This window comes from Pseudophryne corroboree, unplaced genomic scaffold, assembly GCF_028390025.1.
Source record: "Pseudophryne corroboree isolate aPseCor3 unplaced genomic scaffold, aPseCor3.hap2 scaffold_2195, whole genome shotgun sequence".
Classification (NCBI taxonomy): domain Eukaryota; kingdom Metazoa; phylum Chordata; class Amphibia; order Anura; family Myobatrachidae; genus Pseudophryne; species Pseudophryne corroboree.
In genome coordinates this window covers 22,385-40,253 of record NW_026968842.1, presented here as the reverse complement: position 1 = coordinate 40,253, position 17,869 = coordinate 22,385, and the positions used below count along the sequence as shown (strand labels likewise).

The 17,869-nt window shown below is 47.0% G+C and overlaps 8 non-coding genes across 8 annotated transcripts; all 8 read left to right on the top strand.

The window, feature by feature from the left end:
- The first annotated feature begins 13,555 nt into the window (after positions 1 to 13,555).
- On the top strand, positions 13,556 to 13,719 carry LOC135007595 (U1 spliceosomal RNA). Its single transcript, XR_010207532.1, has one exon. It is a non-coding gene; the product is annotated as a U1 spliceosomal RNA (small nuclear RNA).
- Positions 13,720 to 13,871: 152 nt separating this feature from the next.
- LOC135007611 (U1 spliceosomal RNA) lies at positions 13,872 to 14,034 on the top strand. The gene has a single exon (XR_010207546.1). It is a non-coding gene; the product is annotated as a U1 spliceosomal RNA (small nuclear RNA).
- Positions 14,035 to 14,680: 646 nt separating this feature from the next.
- On the top strand, positions 14,681 to 14,844 carry LOC135007596 (U1 spliceosomal RNA). Its single transcript, XR_010207533.1, has one exon. It is a non-coding gene; the product is annotated as a U1 spliceosomal RNA (small nuclear RNA).
- A 152-nt stretch (positions 14,845 to 14,996) lies between these two features.
- LOC135007607 (U1 spliceosomal RNA) lies at positions 14,997 to 15,159 on the top strand. Its single transcript, XR_010207543.1, has one exon. It is a non-coding gene; the product is annotated as a U1 spliceosomal RNA (small nuclear RNA).
- Positions 15,160 to 15,830: 671 nt separating this feature from the next.
- LOC135007616 (U1 spliceosomal RNA) lies at positions 15,831 to 15,994 on the top strand. The gene has a single exon (XR_010207551.1). It is a non-coding gene; the product is annotated as a U1 spliceosomal RNA (small nuclear RNA).
- A 152-nt stretch (positions 15,995 to 16,146) lies between these two features.
- LOC135007602 (U1 spliceosomal RNA) lies at positions 16,147 to 16,309 on the top strand. Its single transcript, XR_010207538.1, has one exon. It is a non-coding gene; the product is annotated as a U1 spliceosomal RNA (small nuclear RNA).
- Positions 16,310 to 16,980: 671 nt separating this feature from the next.
- On the top strand, positions 16,981 to 17,144 carry LOC135007600 (U1 spliceosomal RNA). The gene has a single exon (XR_010207536.1). It is a non-coding gene; the product is annotated as a U1 spliceosomal RNA (small nuclear RNA).
- A 152-nt stretch (positions 17,145 to 17,296) lies between these two features.
- Positions 17,297 to 17,459, top strand: LOC135007604 (U1 spliceosomal RNA). The gene has a single exon (XR_010207540.1). It is a non-coding gene; the product is annotated as a U1 spliceosomal RNA (small nuclear RNA).
- The last annotated feature ends 410 nt before the right edge of the window (positions 17,460 to 17,869 follow it).

The following is a 17,869-nucleotide window of genomic DNA, read 5'->3' as shown; positions in this document are numbered from 1 at the left end:
TAGATAGCTTTCCTCTTGCCATTATAATGCCCTTAATATTATAGTTAGCCTTTGCATTTTTGAGACGTGTATGATTTTGCATTTTTTGGCATTAAATGTTGCCATGTTCTTGACCATTCCTCTAGTCCAGGGGCGGAACTGCCAGAGACAACGGAGTCAGTTGCCGCCGGGCTCCAGCCCTAAAGGGGCTTCCTCCATTGCCCCCCGGCTGTTACGTGCCCTTCCTACTAAATAGACAAAGGCGCTACCAGCAGGGTCTCGCAGTTTGTACATTCCATGCCGTAACACCCTTCTTTCCACCTTCACAATGAAGCTATTGGTACTTTGCAAAAAAAAATTATTAGCATTGCAACTCAGCAGATCAATGCAGTGTGCAGCCACACACTCCATATATCTGCTCAGCCACACAGCTGATTATTTCTTCACAAAGTACAAGGTGAGCTCCAAATAGAATTCTCTAGCTTAGATTATACCTTTCTATGCAAGGGTAAATAGCTCAATTGTTTGACTGTAATGCCACAGGAAATGGTTTGGATCCAAGACAGTGTGACTGAATAATAAAGAAACCTTAAGATGAGTTCATGAATGTTGTATAAGTATTAGTGAGAGAATGGGTCAGGAGCATGCTAGGCTGCAAAAAATAAGGTAGGCTGCAAGTGAAAGTAATGATCTCCTATATATTTTCCCAGATCTGTCACTCTGTGTGGCTAACTCTGGGGGAAGTCACAGCAATGGGCGGAGACGGCATCTGCAGGACGATACACCAGTGCCAGCAGCAGACCGTAACAAAGTGACAGATCAGGGAGAATATATAGGAGGTAGGGAGGTGGCCATGGTACATGGCTGGCCAAGGGACACTAGCTCATGTACCCCTTTACCACTGAGGCTGGCTACCAAGGATGGACCTGTCACCAGTGCACATGCAATAACCTCTTCTGCTGCCCTCTTTGCAACTCAGATTGCCCAGTGCTCCCCTTCGCTAACAGTCCACAAAGTTTCCCCATCTCACGATCTGCCTCCTCACCCCCACTTTCATCTCTACAGCACACGCGCATATCATACAAGATCCCATCATGCGTACGTAGGTCTGAAATGCAAGAGGGAGGTTGGGGGGAGATTGGCATGCGTCAGCAACACCACACAGCTCACTGTGACCACAGTGGAGAGGCGCTGCAACAGGACAATACACCAACCTCGGAGCAAGGAACTGCGTCGGTCAGGAGGAGAACTATTTCAATAGCATAAAAAGGTTAATGCGTCCCACCCTATGGACTCATCAAGTCACTGTTGCCAGAGTCTCATACAATAACTCTGAACCTCTAAGCACACTATTTGACTGTCCACACCCTGCTGTGCCTATTACCCATCTCCTCCACCACCCTCAACACTGACCCACACATCATTCACCCACAAAGATACAATAAAGGTAGTTTGGATAAATTAGCTAAATGAAATGGATTTAACCAATTTATCTAAATGACCATTTTTGGATGTTTTCCAGTGTTTGTGAGCAAATGGTCAATTGTCATTTGCTGCCACATATTAGCATAATTTTGTTTCAACTAGAAAAAAAAAATTGGACAGATAATCTAAGTGTGGATCCAGTTTAAAGGTCCATATTCACGGCCCGATTTTGGGGAGAGATGTGTGCTGAGCGAACTGCTCAGCACACATCTCTGCCCCCGCTCAGCACAGCGTGATGTGTGCTGAGCGTACGGGGGGTGGGGGGGGTGCTCATTTCACCCCCTGTGTAGGGCATTCTGTGTGTATCCAGTTTAACAGGTGTGAGCATCATACAACTACTGACTTGCGAGTAACTATACAGCAGCTCCATACCTTGTGACTTGAAGAAACACCAGTTAACCCCGGGAATGCTGCAGTCAAAGCAACAATTCCTCTGCTTACATTCCGCTGCACTTATTGTGGGGTAGCCGCAATCCCTTCTGCTGTACGGTTCCACATTACATTGTTTCTTGTCACTTCCTGTTGATGCAGTAAGGAAACATCCAGGAATTACAGCAGCTTAGTTTTTTTTTTTTTTTTAACTGGGGCAATTTAGCTAGATCACAGGGCAATTTAGCTCCTTTGGTCCTTTTTTAGGACAAGTTAATCAGACAGTTGAGCAAACTGAAAAACAGCTAACAGGAAATTTCCACTTAAATGGTATTTTCTAATCTTATCTGACCATGACTAAAAATAAAGGATACACAAGATAAACTCTTAGAGCCATGGACCTTATCCATGTTTAAGCTCCATCAAATCTGTAATCAATAGCACTACATGCTCCCACTTTACCACTGTACTATATACTCTACCTGTGTTTTTAAGGTAAAAACACCATTTAACCCCAGTGACACTTGAATTAAAGCAGCAGCCTTTGGAATAGCATTCCTTAGCATTAATCCCAGGAAATCTGCAATCTTCACGCTCTTTGATAGCCATGCTACATTGCTGTTTACTTGGATGGAGCAGAGAGCACAACATCAGGACATAGGAAATATTACAATGCATGATAAGAAAGGTGTGAGCTCTACAGCAAGGCCTCTAACCCTTTGCCAGTGCCAAATACATAGGGCTTAACTCAGATCTGATCACAGCAGCAAATTTATTAGCTAAAACCATGTACACTGCAGGGGGGGGGGTGTATAATATGTGCAGAGAGAGTTAGATTTTGGTGCGGTGTGTTCAAACTGAAATCTAAATTGCAGTGTAAAAACAAAACAGCCAGTATTTACCCTGCACACAAACAATATAACCCACCTAAATCTCTCTGCAAATGTTATATCTGCCCCCAACCCTGCAGTGCACATGGTTTTGCCCACTAGCTAACAAATTTTCTGCATCTGGGAATTACAGCAGCTTAATATTTCTTTTTACAGAAGGTTCAGCAAATTAAATTATTTAGTGAAATACTGTAATCATAACAGTTACAGGGATATTGTAGGTAGATTTATTGTCAGTGGATAAATGTAAAAATTAAACCCTTAGGCATAGTTCCAAAATGCTGTCATTGCAATCCAGATTTTAAGGATATCATGCTTGAGCACAGGTGACTTAATTAGAACTTCGGTCAATGTGAATTAACCATTGGACTCAACCATGGTTATCCTTAAAACCCAGGGGTCTATTTAAGATCGATCTTAATCGATGTTGGGCTTCCAGGTTGAAAAAAAAACACACATTTACTAACATTTTAAAATTTATATAAAAAATCATCTGTTCGTAAATGCAGTGCACATGGTTTTGCCCAACTGCTAACAAAAATCCTGCTGCGATCAACTCAGAATTACCCCCCATGGCCCTCATTCCGAGTTGTTCGCTCGCAAGCTGCTTTTAGCAGCATTGCACACGCTAAGCTGCCGCCTACTGGGAGTGAATCTTAGCATCTTAAAATTGCGAACGAAAGATTTGCAATATTGCGATAAGACATCTCTGTGCAGTTTCTGAGTAGCTCGAGACTTACTCTGCCAGTGCGATCAGTTCAGTGCTTGTCGTTCCTGATTTGACGTCACAAACACACCCAGCGTTCGCCCAGACACTCCTCCGTTTCTCCAGCCACTCCCGCGTTTTTCCCAGAAACGGTAGCATTTTTTCCCACACGCCCCTAAAACGGCCTGTTTCCGCCCAGAAACACCCACTTCCTGTCAATCACATTATGATCACCAGAACGATGAAAAAACCGTGAGTAATATTCCTAACTGCATAGCAAATTTACTTGGCGCAGTCGCAGTGTGAACATTGCGCATGCGCATTAAGCGGAAAATCGCTGCGATGCGAAGAAAATTACCGAGCGAACAACTCGGAATGACCACCTATGTGCACTGCAGGGAAGGCAGATTTAACATGTGCAGAGAGAGTTAGATTTGGGTGTGGTGTGTTCAATCTGCAATCTAATTTGCAGTGTAAAAATAAAGCAGTCAGTATTTACCCTGCACAGAAACAAAATAACTCACCCAAATCTAACTCTTTCTGCACATGTTATATCTGCCTCCCCTGCAGTACACATGGTTTTGCCCAACTGCTAACAAAATTCCTGCTGCGATCAACTTGGAATTACCCCCATCGATTGATGTTTTCACACTGCTCGTGTATATAAGACATAGGGCCTAATTCAGTTTGGATCGTAATACGCGTTCCAACCGCAAAAACTATGAAGAGGATGGGGGCATATACGCAGGGTCCATCCTGTGCGTGTGCCTACATTTTCTCCGGGTGCCCCGCAGAAAATGCGAATGCCTCTGCCTGTCAATCAGTAGAGGGCGTACCTTCGCAGGTATATCGCGATCATGAGCCATGTCTCCCATTTTTGTAATTATAGGTGCTCTGTGAGCTGCTGGCCATGCCCCAGCCCCTCTGTCTCCCGTGAATAGAGATTGAGGCTTATTCAGACCAGATTGCTTCAATTTATTTTCACCCAGCGGGCAATCTGGTTTGCACTGCACATGCATATGCGCCACAATGCGTAAGTGCGACGGTCCGGAGATCACAAGAAGATTGACAAGAAGAGGGTGTTTGTGTGGGTGGCAACTGAATGTTTCTAGGGAGTGTCCGGAAAAACACTGGAGGGACCCGGCGTTTTGTGGGAGGATTTGTGATGTCACCTCAATGGCTGAGTAAGTGCTGAGCTGTGCAGCTCTTGTGCACATGTGATCACACACCTGCACAGCAAGTTTTCCCTTCCGCTGTAGGCGACAACTACCTGATTACAGGGATGCAAAAAACACACCCTAGCGATCAGGTCTGAATTACCCACAATGTGCATATTTGCAGAGCAACAAGCTACAGGGAGCCTTCCACCCCCCCCCCCCTTTCCCATGGGAAGGGGGGGGGGTTGTTTGGGTTAGCTGGACATTCCCCAAAAAAGTGACTGTCCTGCAAAAATTGGGATAGTTGGGAGGTATGTTCAAATACATTTATTGTTTTGCATGCAGGGTAAATACTGGCTTCTTTGACATTTAGCCACAAATGCTGCACAGCTGAATTACAGTATTACACTGCAATTAACAGTTATGCTAGGACATTCCCCCTCCCAAATCTACCTCTCTCTGCATGTTACATCTGTCCCACAGTGGCGTGCGGTGAGGTCAGTGGCTAGTGAGGCACTACAGCCATAATGTCCGCCGAATCCTGCCGATGACCCTTAGCCAATGCCCGCTACTGCCTCTGAGCCGATACCCGCTGCCACCGCCAATGGCTTACAAACTCGCCCACAATCAACTGACCCAGCCCTCCACCACTAATTTCTATCTCAGTCCGATGCCGCCAATGCCCGCTGCCTGCCTGCTCATTGTTCTCGTTATATATTATAAATTTTTAAAGAAAAAAAAATGAGTGTTTGGGACTGGGAAGGGTGAGGGAGGAGGACATGAATGCAATTTTGTTGTCCAGGGCTTCAATTAACTTAAAGGAGAAGGGTCTGAATGGGTTAAAAAAAAATGCGTGAGGTCCCCCCTCCTTAGTATAACCAGCCTCGGGCTCTTTGAGCCGGTCCTGGTTATTTAAATACTGGGGGAAAAATTGGACAGGGGTTCCCCGTATTTAGACAACCAGCACCGGGCTCTTAGACCGGTCCAGGTTCCAAAAATACGTGGGACAATAGATGTAGGGGTCCCCCATATTTTTAAAACCAGCACCGGGCTCCACTAGCCAGAGAGATAATGCCACAGCCGGGGGACACTTTTATGTAGGTCCCTGCGGCCCTGGCATTACCCCTCCAACTAGTCACCCCTGGCCGGGGTTCCCTGGAGGAGTGGGGACCCCTTAAATCAAGAGGTTCCTCCCCTCGAGGCACCCAAGGGCCAGGGGTGAAGCCCGAGGCTGTCCCCAGCACCCCTGGGTGGTGGGTGCCGGGCTGATAGCCATGTGTGTAAAAAAAGAATATTGTTTTTTCGTTGTGGAACTACAAGGCCCAGCAAGCCTCCCCCGCTTGCTGGTACTTGGAGAACCTCAAGTACCAGCAGGCGGGGAAATAACGGGCTTGCTGGTACCTGTAGTTCTACAACAACAAAAAATACCCAAATAAAAACACAAACACACACAGCGTGACAGTAAAATTATTGAGACAGGCTGTAGCATGTGGGTGCATGTAACCCTATAAAAGTGATGGATTGGGTGACTATTACAATACCCACTGTTGCTGTCTGAAAAATGATGGATTTATAGATTGCTCTGCCGAGACATGTTTTTTTCTAAAATGCACCACAGGTATGGATGGATAGTATACTTGACGACACAGAGGTAGGTAGAGCAGTGGCCTACTGTACCGTACTGCTATATATTATATTATTTATTATTATTATTATCCTTTATTTATATGGCGCCACAAGGGTTCCGCAGTGCCCAATTACAGAGTACATAAACAAATAATCAAACAGGAAAACAGCAACTTACAGTTGACGACAATATAGGACAAGTACAGGGTAAATAAACATAGCTACATCAGCAGATGACACTGGAATAAGTATCAGGTGGCAGAAGACTGCTGGATTTGGTGCAGCTGAAGATTATTAAAGTAAGAAAAGAGTAAGCACATGAGGGAAGAGGGCCCTGCTCGTGAGAGCTTACATTCTAAAAGGGAGGGGTAGACAGACAGGGGTGAGACAGATGGGGTACATAGAGAGCATGGAACAGAGGTTTAGGATAAGATTTGGCTGGGTTTGGTGAAGAAGTGGGTCTTGAGAGCCCGTTTGAAGTTTTGTAGAGAGGTGGAGAGTCTGAGGGGGAGAGGTAGGGAATTCCAGAGAAGTGGTGCAGCACGTGAAAAATCTTGGAGGTAGGAGTGGGAGGAAGTAATCCGTAGGCAGGAGAGTCGGTGTGCATTAGCAGAGCGAAGAGGACGGGTGGGAGTGTAAAGCGAGATAAGATCAGAGATGTAGATGGGAGAGGAGTGGGTGAGGGCTTTGTAAGCAAGTGTGAGAAGCTTGAAATGGATTCTGAAAGGGAAGGGGAGCCAGTGAAGGACTAGTAAGAGAGGAGAGGTGGACGTAGTGCGTTTGGTGAGGAAAATGAGCCGGGCAGCAGCATTGAGGATAGATTGGAGTGGAGAGAGGTATTTGTCAGGAATGCCAGTCAGGAAGAGATTACAGCAGTCCAGTCTGGAGATGACCAGTGAGTGGATAAGAGTCTTAGTAGCATCCTGGGTCAGAAAGGGTCTGATCCTGGAAATATTTTTTAGATGAAAACGGCAGGTTTGTGAGAGGTGCTGAATGTGTGGTTTGAAGGAGAGGGAGGAGTCAAGGATTACTCCAAGACAGCGCGCTTGGGGGGTAGAGGAGATAGTAGTGCCATCAATAGATAATGAGATTGTAGGAGGTGAGATTATGCGGGAGGGAGGGAAGATGATCAGCTCGGTCTTAGACATGTTAAGTTTAAGAAAGCGCTGGGACATCCAGGAAGAGATAGCAGAGAGACAGTTGGAGATACGAGTGAGGAGAGTAGGGGAGAGGTCTGGAGAGGAAAGATAGATTTGAATGTCATCAGCATAGAGATGATATTGGAAACCAAAAGAACTAATGAGCTTACCTAGTGAGGACGTATAGAGAGAGAAGAGAAGAGGACCAAGGACAGAACCTTGGGGTACCCCTACAGTTAGTGGAAGTGAGGGGGAGGTGGAGTCATGAGAGGAGACAGAGAATGAACGGTCAGAAAGGTAGGACGACAACCAAGAGAGGGCAGTGTTACGCAGACCAATGGAGTGAAGGATTTGCAGTAGGAGAGGATGGTCCACAGTGTCAAAAGCAGCAGATAGATCAAGTAGAATAAGTAGAGAGTAGTGTCCCTTAGATTTAGCAGCATGGAGGTCATTGCATACTTTTGTAAGGGCAGTTTCAGTGGAGTGGAGAGGACGGAAGCCAGACTGGAATGGGTCAAGCAGTGAGTGTGAGGAAAGAAAGGAAGTAAGGCGGTTGTAGACAATACGCTCAAGGAGTTTGGAGGCAAAAGGGAGGAGAGAGATGGGTCGGTAGTTGGAGAGAGTGTTTGGATCAAGGGTAGGTTTTTTAAGAATAGGAGAGATGAGAGCGTGCTTGAAGGCAGAGGGGACAGTGCCTGATGAGAGGGAGAGATTGAGAAGGTGGGAAAGATGGGAACAAGCAGAAGAAGAGAGGTGGCAAAGGAGGCAGGAGGGGATAGGGTCAAGTGGGGAGGTGGTGAGGGGACAGGAACGAATGAGGGCCATGACTTCCTCTCCAGATGCATGGGAGAAAGATGACAGAGTTGGTGCGAGGGATGGGGAGGGTTGGTAAGGGATGGGAGAAGGCTGGTTACTGATAGTCTGGTGTGATGTGATGTCCTGACGTATGGAGTCAATTTTGGATGTGAAGTAAGTGGCAAAGTCAAGAGCAGAGAGTGAGGAAGGGAGACGAGGTGGAGGTGGGCAGAGGAGTGAGTTGAGAGTGGCAAAGAGGCGCCGGGGGTTGGAAGACTGGGAGGAGATGAGGTTCTTGAAGTATGACTGTTTAGCAAGAGAAAGGGCAGCACTGAAGGATGAGAGCATAAGTTTGAAATGGAGGAAGTCTGCCTTAGAGCGTGATTTCCTCCAGTGTCGCTCAGCAGTACATGAGCATTTTTGCAGATATCTGGTGCATTTGGTGTGCCAGGGTTGAGGTGTTAATTTGCAAGGGTGAATAGTGGTTGCTGGAGCAACAGAGTCAAGAGCAGAAGTAAGGGAAGCATTGTATGTGGAAGTGGCTTGTTCAGGGCATGAGAGAGAGAGAATAGGAGAGAGAAGTGAGTCAAACAGGGAGGAAAGGAATGTGGTGTCAATAGCTTCAATGTTACGCTTAGTGATGGTAGCCTTAGGAGGTAGAGATGGGAAGTCGAGAGAGATAGGTTGAAGGAGAGCAGGTGGTGGTCAGAGAGGGGAAATGGAGAGTTGGAAAAATCAGAAATATCACAGCGGTGAGTGAAGACCAGATCCAGTGAGCTCCCATTCACATGGGAGGGTGAGGAGGTCCACTGGGAGAGACCAAGTGAAGAGGTGAGGTTAAGGAGTTTAGAGGCAGGGGATTGTGTGGGGATGTCAATAGGGATGTTGAAATCGCCTAGGATAATGGTGGGAATGTCAGAAGAGAGGAAGTGAGGAAGCCAGGAAGCAAAGTTGTCGATGAATTTGGAAGCAGTGCCAGGGGGCCGGTAAATGACAGCTACTCTAAGATGGACTGGTTGGAAGAGGCATATGGTGTGGACCTCAAATGTAGAGAATATAAGGGATGGTTCTGGTGGTATGAGTTGGTAGGAGTAACTAGAAGGTAAAAGGACCCCAACACCACCCCCATGGCGACCCCCAGGTCGGGGTGTGTGTGTGAATGTAAGGCCCCCAGCAGAGAGAGCAGCAGCAGAAGTAGTGTCAGAGGGCATAATCCAAGTTTCAGTAATGGCTAGTAGGTGTAGGGAGTTGGAAATGAAAAGGTCATGAGTGGGGACCAGTTTGTTACAAACAGATCTGGCATTCCAGAGGGCACAGGATAGGGGGTATGAGTTTGTGGGAGAGATGTGAATTAGATTTTCAGGGTTGCTGTAGCGATGAGGTGGGATTAACTTTGAGGGCAGGGATGATGAGAGAGTAGTGATGGTACGGGTGCCTGAGCTAGGAGGGGAAACTGCAGGAGGTGGGCAGGGAGGGAGGTCAGTGTGATGTGGATGGGGGTGTGGGGAGGTGACAGGGAAGGGAGAGAGGGAGCAGGGCTGAGTTGTGGGGTAGCAGGACCATGGGGCAGAGGTGAATGAAAGTGGGGTAACAGGAAAGGTGGGGGAAGGAAACAGAGGGATGGAGGGGAGACAGAGGAGGGGAGAGAGGAGGAGGTGGAGGAGACTAGTGGGGAAGGATAAAGATACATTATTAGGTAGACACTGAGTGATGTGGGGAGTATAAGAAAACCTTGACATAGTGTTAAGTAGGTAAATAGGTTGAAGTAGTGGAAGTAGGAGAGGAGACTGTAAGGCAATCCGAGCAGAAGAATTGCAGAAATGCAGGTGAGAAAAGCAGTGTAGGCTCAAGGGGTGTAGATTTAGTATGAAATGAGTCAAAAGCGTAGATAAAGTGGGTGCAGAAATGTATTTGGAGTGTAAGAAATGAAAGGATTGTGAGAGGTTTAAGAAGCAATGGTAATTATGTTAGATGTTTTAAGTGTTTGCAGGTAAAATTGCATTGGTGCAGCTGTGCTTAAAAAACAAAATTACAATAATACAGATACAGGCATTTGTAGGTGAAATGGATGGTTTATGAAATGTCCAAGTAAGGTAGTTCTGTGCTATGTAATCAGATGCAACAATCAGGAGGTGAGTGATCTGAGGAGTAAGTGACTCACATTTGTTATTAGTTCTTCAGTTTTCTTTGTTTTGTTAGATTGGTGTGCTTCTGTTTTCCTTCTTTTTCACTTCGATTGAACGCTGATTGAACAATGTTGTTATGTGTCAATTTTATCACGCTTTGATAAAAATGCACGCTTAGATCAATAAATGCACAGCCAAATGGCTTTGCACAGCCTACACCATTGGACTTAAGTAGAAGACTATTACAAGTGAAACCAATAATTGAAATCTGTAACCACACCCCACCCCCTCAAATGCCAGGCAATAAATTACCTTAAAAACAACAACCAGGCATTCCACAAAGATTAAACTGGGTCTATATCATTCAAAACTTTAAAAAAGTACTTAAAAATCACATACTATGCAATAATGTTTCAATTTGCATTACCCAGCAGAATTAGCTTTGCATATATAGATATAGTGCAGCAGAATATATTGGTGGTTGTAGTCAATTGTAATTACCTGTAGGTGACAAGAAGAGAAGAAACGTCAATTCACAATCGATATCAGCTGAAGATAAATTAACGCTGATTGAACGCTGCTGTTATGTGTCAATTTTATCACGCTTTGAAAAAAATGCACGCTTGGATCAATAAATGCACAGCCAAACGGCTTTGCACAGCCTACACCATTGGACTTAAGTAGAAGACTATTACAAGTGAAACCAATAATTGAAATCTGTAACCACACCCCACCCCCTCAAATGCCAGGCAATAAATTACCTTAAAAACAACAACCAGGCATTCCACAAAGATTAAACTGGGTCTATATCATTCAAAACTTTAAAAAAGTACTTAAAAATCACATACTATGCAATAATGTTTCAATTTGCATTACCCAGCAGAATTAGCTTTTCATATATAGATATAGTGCAGCAGAATATATTGGTGGTTGTAGTCAATTGTAATTACCCAGCAGAATTAGCTTTGCAAATATAGATATAGTGCAGCAGAATATATTGGTGGTTGTAGTCAATTGTAATTACCCAGCAGAATTAGCTTTGCATATATATAGTGCAGCAGAATATATTGGTGGTTGTAGTAAATTGTAATTACCCAGCAGCAGCTCTACTGCACTCAACATCACCAGTGCTCACAATATATATAATGCTATATACTATGCCATAGTGATGCTTACTATATAACACCCCCTACTGCGTTCCCCCTGGCAATGAGCATGACACCCAGAGAGTGAAACCCCTGGCAATGAGCATGACACCCAGCACGTGAAACTCTTGGCATTGAGCAGTTTTTGTAAAAGTAATTAGAAGCTTTACTGTAGGGCATAGTGTATCACAGATATTGTGGTGAGTGACATAATATGTTCCAAAGGGCATTAATGTGTGGGGCTTACCCTGCACAGAAACAAAATAACTCACCCAAATCTAACTCTTTCTGCACATGTTATATCTGCCTCCCCTGCAGTACACATGGTTTTGCCCAACTGCTAACAAAATTCCTGCTGCGATCAACTTGGAATTACCCCCATCGATTGATGTTTTCACACTGCTCGTGTATATAAGACATAGGGCCTAATTCAGTTTGGATCGTAATACGCGTTCCAACCGCAAAAACTATGAAGAGGATGGGGGCATATACGCAGGGTCCATCCTGTGCGTGTGCCTACATTTTCTCCGGGTGCCCCGCAGAAAATACGAATGCCTCAGCCTGTCAATCAGTAGAGGGCGTACCTTCGCAGGTATATCGCGATCATGAGCCATGTCTCCCATTTTTGTCATTATAGGTGCTCTGTGAGCTGCTGGCCATGCCCCAGCCCCTCTGTCTCCCGTGAATAGAGATTGAGGCTTATTCAGACCAGATCGCTTCAATTTATTTTCACCCAGCGGGCAATCTGGTTTGCATTGCACATGCGTATGCGCCACAATGCGTAAGTGCGACGGTCCGGAGATCACAAGAAGATTGACAAGAAGAGGGTGTTTGTGTGGGTGGCAACTGAATGTGTCTAGGGAGTGTCCGGAAAAACACTGGAGGGACCCGGCGTTTTGTGGGAGGATTTGTGACGTCACCTCAATGGCTGAGTAAGTGCTGAGCTGTGCAGCTCTTGTGCACATGTGATCACACACCTGCACAGCAAATTTTCCCTTCCGCTGTAGGCGACAACTACCTGATTACAGGGATGCAAAAAACACACCCTAGCGATCAGGTCTGAATTACCCACAATGTGCATATTTGCAGAGCAACAAGCTACAGGGAGCCTTCCACCCCCCCCCCCTTCCCCATGGGAAGGGGGGGGGGGGTTGTTTGGGTTAGCTGGACATTCCCCAAAAAAGTGACTGTCCTGCAAAAATTGGGATAGTTGGGAGGTATGTTCAAATACATTTATTGTTTTGCATGCAGGGTAAATACTGGCTTCTTTGACATTTAGCCACAAATGCTGCACAGCTGAATTACAGTATTACACTGCAATTAACAGTTATGCTAGGACATTCCCCCTCCCAAATCTACCTCTCTCTGCATGTTACATCTGTCCCACAGTGGCGTGCGGTGAGGTCAGTGGCTAGTGAGGCACTACAGCCATAATGTCCGCCGAATCCTGCCGATGACCCTTAGCCAATGCCCGCTACTGCCTCTGAGCCGATACCCGCTGCCACCGCCAATGGCTTACAAACTCGCCCACAATCAACTGACCCAGCCCTCCGCACTATCCTGACTTCTCCCGTCTGCTTACTTTGTGCTTTCCAATGCACAATGCAAACTACAGGTAGTACTGCAGGGCCCACACCCTTTTACTTGCCTTACAGAGCAGCTCTAGGGCTGTTACAGTGCCCAGCTGCTGCAAGAAATCAGCTTGAATGCTTCAGGGGCTGGGGCATAGCCAACATGAGCCCCACACCGAAGGAGGGTGGAGGTGTTTAATGCGAACTAGGGGTCATCCAAGCGCCGCAAAAGGCCGCCATGCCCTGCACGCCCCTTTTCTCTTTTCATATGCAGACGAGGGTTGAAGCCAACTTTGACCCACTGCTTGGATGGCATTACCATATGCAAATCAATCTGCTGCAGGCCTTCCCCCAGGAATGCTTGCACTAGTTGTTGCATTTGGTTTGTTGTTTGGGGGTGCTTCAGTATTAGGCAGCCTTCTGCCCTCCCATGTTCATCTGAAAATATGTGTTCTCCCTGCAGTTGTTGTCCCCAGATGAGAGTTCCCTTGTGCTGCCTCAGTTGAATCTCCTTTACTTGACAGAGATGTGCCTGAGCAGCGGCCCTCCCCAGCCCTATCTCAAATCATACTTATTTTGCATAGGAGATACCATGGTCATGAAGATTGTTTTCCCAGGGTGAGGTTCATTCATTGCATTCTGGGTATGCTGACCCCTGTGATTTCCCCAAATGTGGGAAACTCGACTGCATTATTTGTGGTAGTGGGGGACTGTGTTTGTGCTTTCCTCTGGTCAGCTCTGGTAAAAGTCAGATTTCTTTGTCTCAGATCTTCCTCTAGCCTTGTTCTTCTTTCGAGAGTTCCCTTGTGCTGCCTCAGTTGGATCTCCTTCACTTGACAGGGGGGTGCACGAGCAGCGACCCTCCCCAGCTCTAGCCCAACTCCTATTTACCTGCCTGGTGAGATACTATGATCAGGAAGGTGCTTCTCCCAGGGCAAGGCTCACCCATTGCACTCTGGGTGTGCTGCTCCTGCGATTTCCCCAAATGTGGGACACTTGACTGCATAATTTGTGTTTCCTCTGGTCGGCTCTCATATAATTCAGATCTCTTTGTCTCAGGTCTTTCTCCAGCCTAGTTTGCTGTCTGTTTCCACTTCTCTTTTCTTGAGCCGCTCCCTTCTATGCAGTTGCGCACGATCCTGACCTCTCCCGTCTGCTTACTTTGTGCCTTCCAACGCACAATGCATACTACAGGTAGTGCTGCAGGGCCCACACCCTTTTACATGCTTTACAGAGCAACTCTGGAGATGTTACAGTGCCCAGCTGCTGCAAGAAATCATCTTGAATGCTTCAGGGGCTGGGGCATAGCCAACATGAGCCCCACACCGAAGGAGGGGTAATCCAAGCGCCACAAAAGGACACCATGCCCTGCACATCCCTTTTTTCTTTTCATATGCAGACGAGGGTTGAAGCCAACTTTGACCCACTGCTTGGATGACATTACCATATGCAAATCCATCTGCTGCAGGTCTTCCCCCAGGAATGCTTGCACTAGTTGTTGCATTTGGTTTGTTGTTTGGGGGTGCTTCAGTATTAGGCAGCCTTCTGCCCTCCCATGTTCATCTGAAAATATGTGTTCTCCCTGCAGTTGTTGTCCCCAGATAAGAGTTCCCTTGTGCTGCCTCAGTTGAATCTCCTTTACTTGACAGAGATGTGCCTGAGCAGCGGCCCTCCCCAGCCCTATCCCAAATCATACTTATTTTGCATAGGAGATACCATGGTCATGAAGATTGTTCTCCCAGGGTGAGGTTCATTCATTGCATTCTGGGTATGCTGACCCCTGTGATTTCCCCAAATGTGGGAAACTCGACTGCATTATTTGTGGTAGTGGGGGACTGTGTTTGTGCTTTCTTCTGGTCAACTCTGGTAAAAATCAGATTTCTTTGTCTCAGATCTTCCTCTAGCCTTGTTCCTCTTTCGAGAGTTCCCTTGTGCTGCCTCAGTTGGATCTCCTTCACTTGACAGGGGGGTACCCGAGCAGCGACCCTCCCCAGCTCTAGCCCAACTCCTACTTACCTGCCAGGTGAGATACTATGATCATGTAGGTGCTTCTCCCAGGGCAAGGCTCACCCATTGCACTCTGGGTGTGCTGCCCCTGTGATTTCCCCAAATGTGGGAAACTTGACTGCATAATTTGTGTTTCCCCTGGTCGTCTCTCGTATAATTCAGATCTCTTTGTCTCAGGTCTCTCTCCAGCCTAGTTTGCTGTCTGTTTCCACTTCTCTTTTCTTGAGCCGCTCCCTTCTATGCCCTTGCGCACTATCCTGACTTCTCCCGTCTGTTTACTTTGTGCTTTCCAACACAAAATGCAAACTACAGGTAGTGCTGCAGGGCCCACACCCTTTTACTTGCCTCACAGAGCAGCTCTGGAGCTGTTACAGTACCCAGCTGCTGCAAGAAATCAGCTTGAATGCTTCAGGGGCTGGGGCATTGCCAACATGAGCCCCACACCGAAGGAGGGTGGGGGTATTTAATGCGAACTAAGGGTCACCCAAGCGCCGCAAAAGGCCGCCATGCCCTGCACGCCCCTTTTCTCTTTTCATATGCAGACGAGGGTTGAAGCCAACTTTGACCCACTGCTTGGATGGCATTACCATATGCAAATCAATCTGCTGCAGGCCTTCCCCCAGGAATGCTTGCACTAGTTGTTGCATTTGGTTTGTTGTTTGGGGGTGCTTCAGTATTAGGCAGCCTTCTGCCCTCCCATGTTCATCTGAAAATATGTGTTCTCCCTGCAGTTGTTGTCCCCAGATGAGAGTTCCCTTGTGCTGCCTCAGTTGAATCTCCTTTACTTGACAGAGATGTGCCTGAGCAGCGGCCCTCCCCAGCCCTATCCCAAATCATACTTATTTTGCATAGGAGATACCATGGTCATGAAGATTGTTCTCCCAGGGTGAGGTTCATTCATTGCATTCTGGGTATGCTGACCCCTGTGATTTCCCCAAATGTGGGAAACTCGACTGCATTATTTGTGGTAGTGGGGGACTGTGTTTGTGCTTTCCTCTGCTCAGCTCTGGTAAAAGTCAGATTTCTTTGTCTCAGATCTTCCTCTAGCCTTGTTCTTCTTTCGAGAGTTCCCTTGTGCTGCCTCAGTTGGATCTCCTTCACTTGACAGGCGGGTGCCCGAGCAGCGACCCTCCCCAGCTCTTGCCCAACTCCTACTTACCTGCCAGGTGAGATACTATGATCAGGAAGGTGCTTCTCCCAGGGCAAGGCTCACCCATTGCACTCTGGGTGTGCTGCTCCTGCGATTTCCCCAAATGTGGGAAACTTGACTGCATAATTTGTGTTTCCTCTGGTCGGCTCTCGTATAATTCAGATCTCTTTGTCTCAGGTCTTTCTCCAGCCTAGTTTGCTGTCTGTTTCCACTTCTCTTTTCTTGAGCCGCTCCCTTCTATGCCCTTGCGCACTATCCTGACCTCTCCCGTCTGCTTACTTTGTGCCTTCCAACGCACAATGCATACTACAGGTAGTGCTGCAGGGCCCACACCCTTTTACATGCTTTACAGAACAGCTCTGGAGCTGTTACAGTGCCCAGCTGCTGCAAGAAATCATCTTGAATGCTTCACGGGCTGGGGCATAGCCAACATGAGCCCCACACCGAAGGAGGGTGGAGATGTTTAATGCGAATTAAGGGTCATCCAAGCGCCACAAAAGGACGCCATGCCCTGCACATCCCTTTTTTCTTTTCATATGCAGACGAGGGTTGAAGCCAACTTTGACCCACTGCTTGGATGACATCACCATATGCAAATCCATCTGCTGCAGGCCTTCCCCCAGGAATGCTTGTACTAGTTGTTGCATTTGGTTTGTTGTTTGGGGGTGCTTCAGTATTAGGCAGCCTTCTGCCCTCCCATGTTCATCTGAAAATATATGTTCTCCCTGCAGTTGTTGTCCCCAGATGAGAGTTCCCTTGTGCTGCCTCAGTTGAATCGCCTTTACTTGACAGAGATGTGCCTGAGCAGCGGCCCTCCCCAGCCCTATCCCAAATCATACTTATTTTGCATAGGAGATATCATGGTCATGAAGATTGTTCTCCCAGGGTGAGGTTCATTCATTGCATTCTGGGTATGATGACCCCTGTGATTTCCCCAAATGTGGAAAACTCGACTGCATTATTTGTGGTAGAGGGGGACTGTGTTTGTGCTTTCCTCTGGTCAGCTCTGGTAAAAGTCAGATTTCTTTGTCTCAGATCTTCCTCTAGCCTTGTTCTTCTTTCGAGAGTTCCCTTGTGCTGCCTCAGTTGGATCTCCTTCACTTGACAGGGGGGTGCCCGAGCAGCGACCCTCCCCAGCTCTAGCCCAACTCCTACTTACCTGCCAGGTGAGATACTATGATCAGGAAGGTGCTTCTCCCAGGGCAAGGCTCACCCATTGCACTCTGGGTGTGCTGCTCCTGCGATTTCCCCAAATGTGGGACACTTGACTGCATAATTTGTGTTTCCTCTGGTCGGCTCTCGTAAAATTCAGATCTCTTTGTCTCAGGTCTCTCTCCAGCCTAGTTTGCTGTCTGTTTCCACTTCTCTTTTCTTGAACCGCTCCCTTCTATGCCCTTGCGCACTATCCTGACTTCTCCCGTCTGTTTACTTTGTGCCTTCCAACGCACAATGCGAACTACAGGTAGTGCTGCAGGGCCCACACCCTTTTAGTTGCCTTACAGAGCAGCTCTAGAGCTGTTACAGTGCCCAGCTGCTGCAAGAAATCAGCTTGAATGCTTCAGGTGCTGGGGCATAGCCAACATGAGCCCCACACCGAAGGAGGGTGGAGGTGTTTAATGCGAATTAGGGGTCATGCAAGCGCTGCAAAAGGCCGCCATGCCCTGCACATCCCTTTTTTCTTTTCATATGCAGACGAGGGTTGAAGCCAATTTTGACCCACTGCT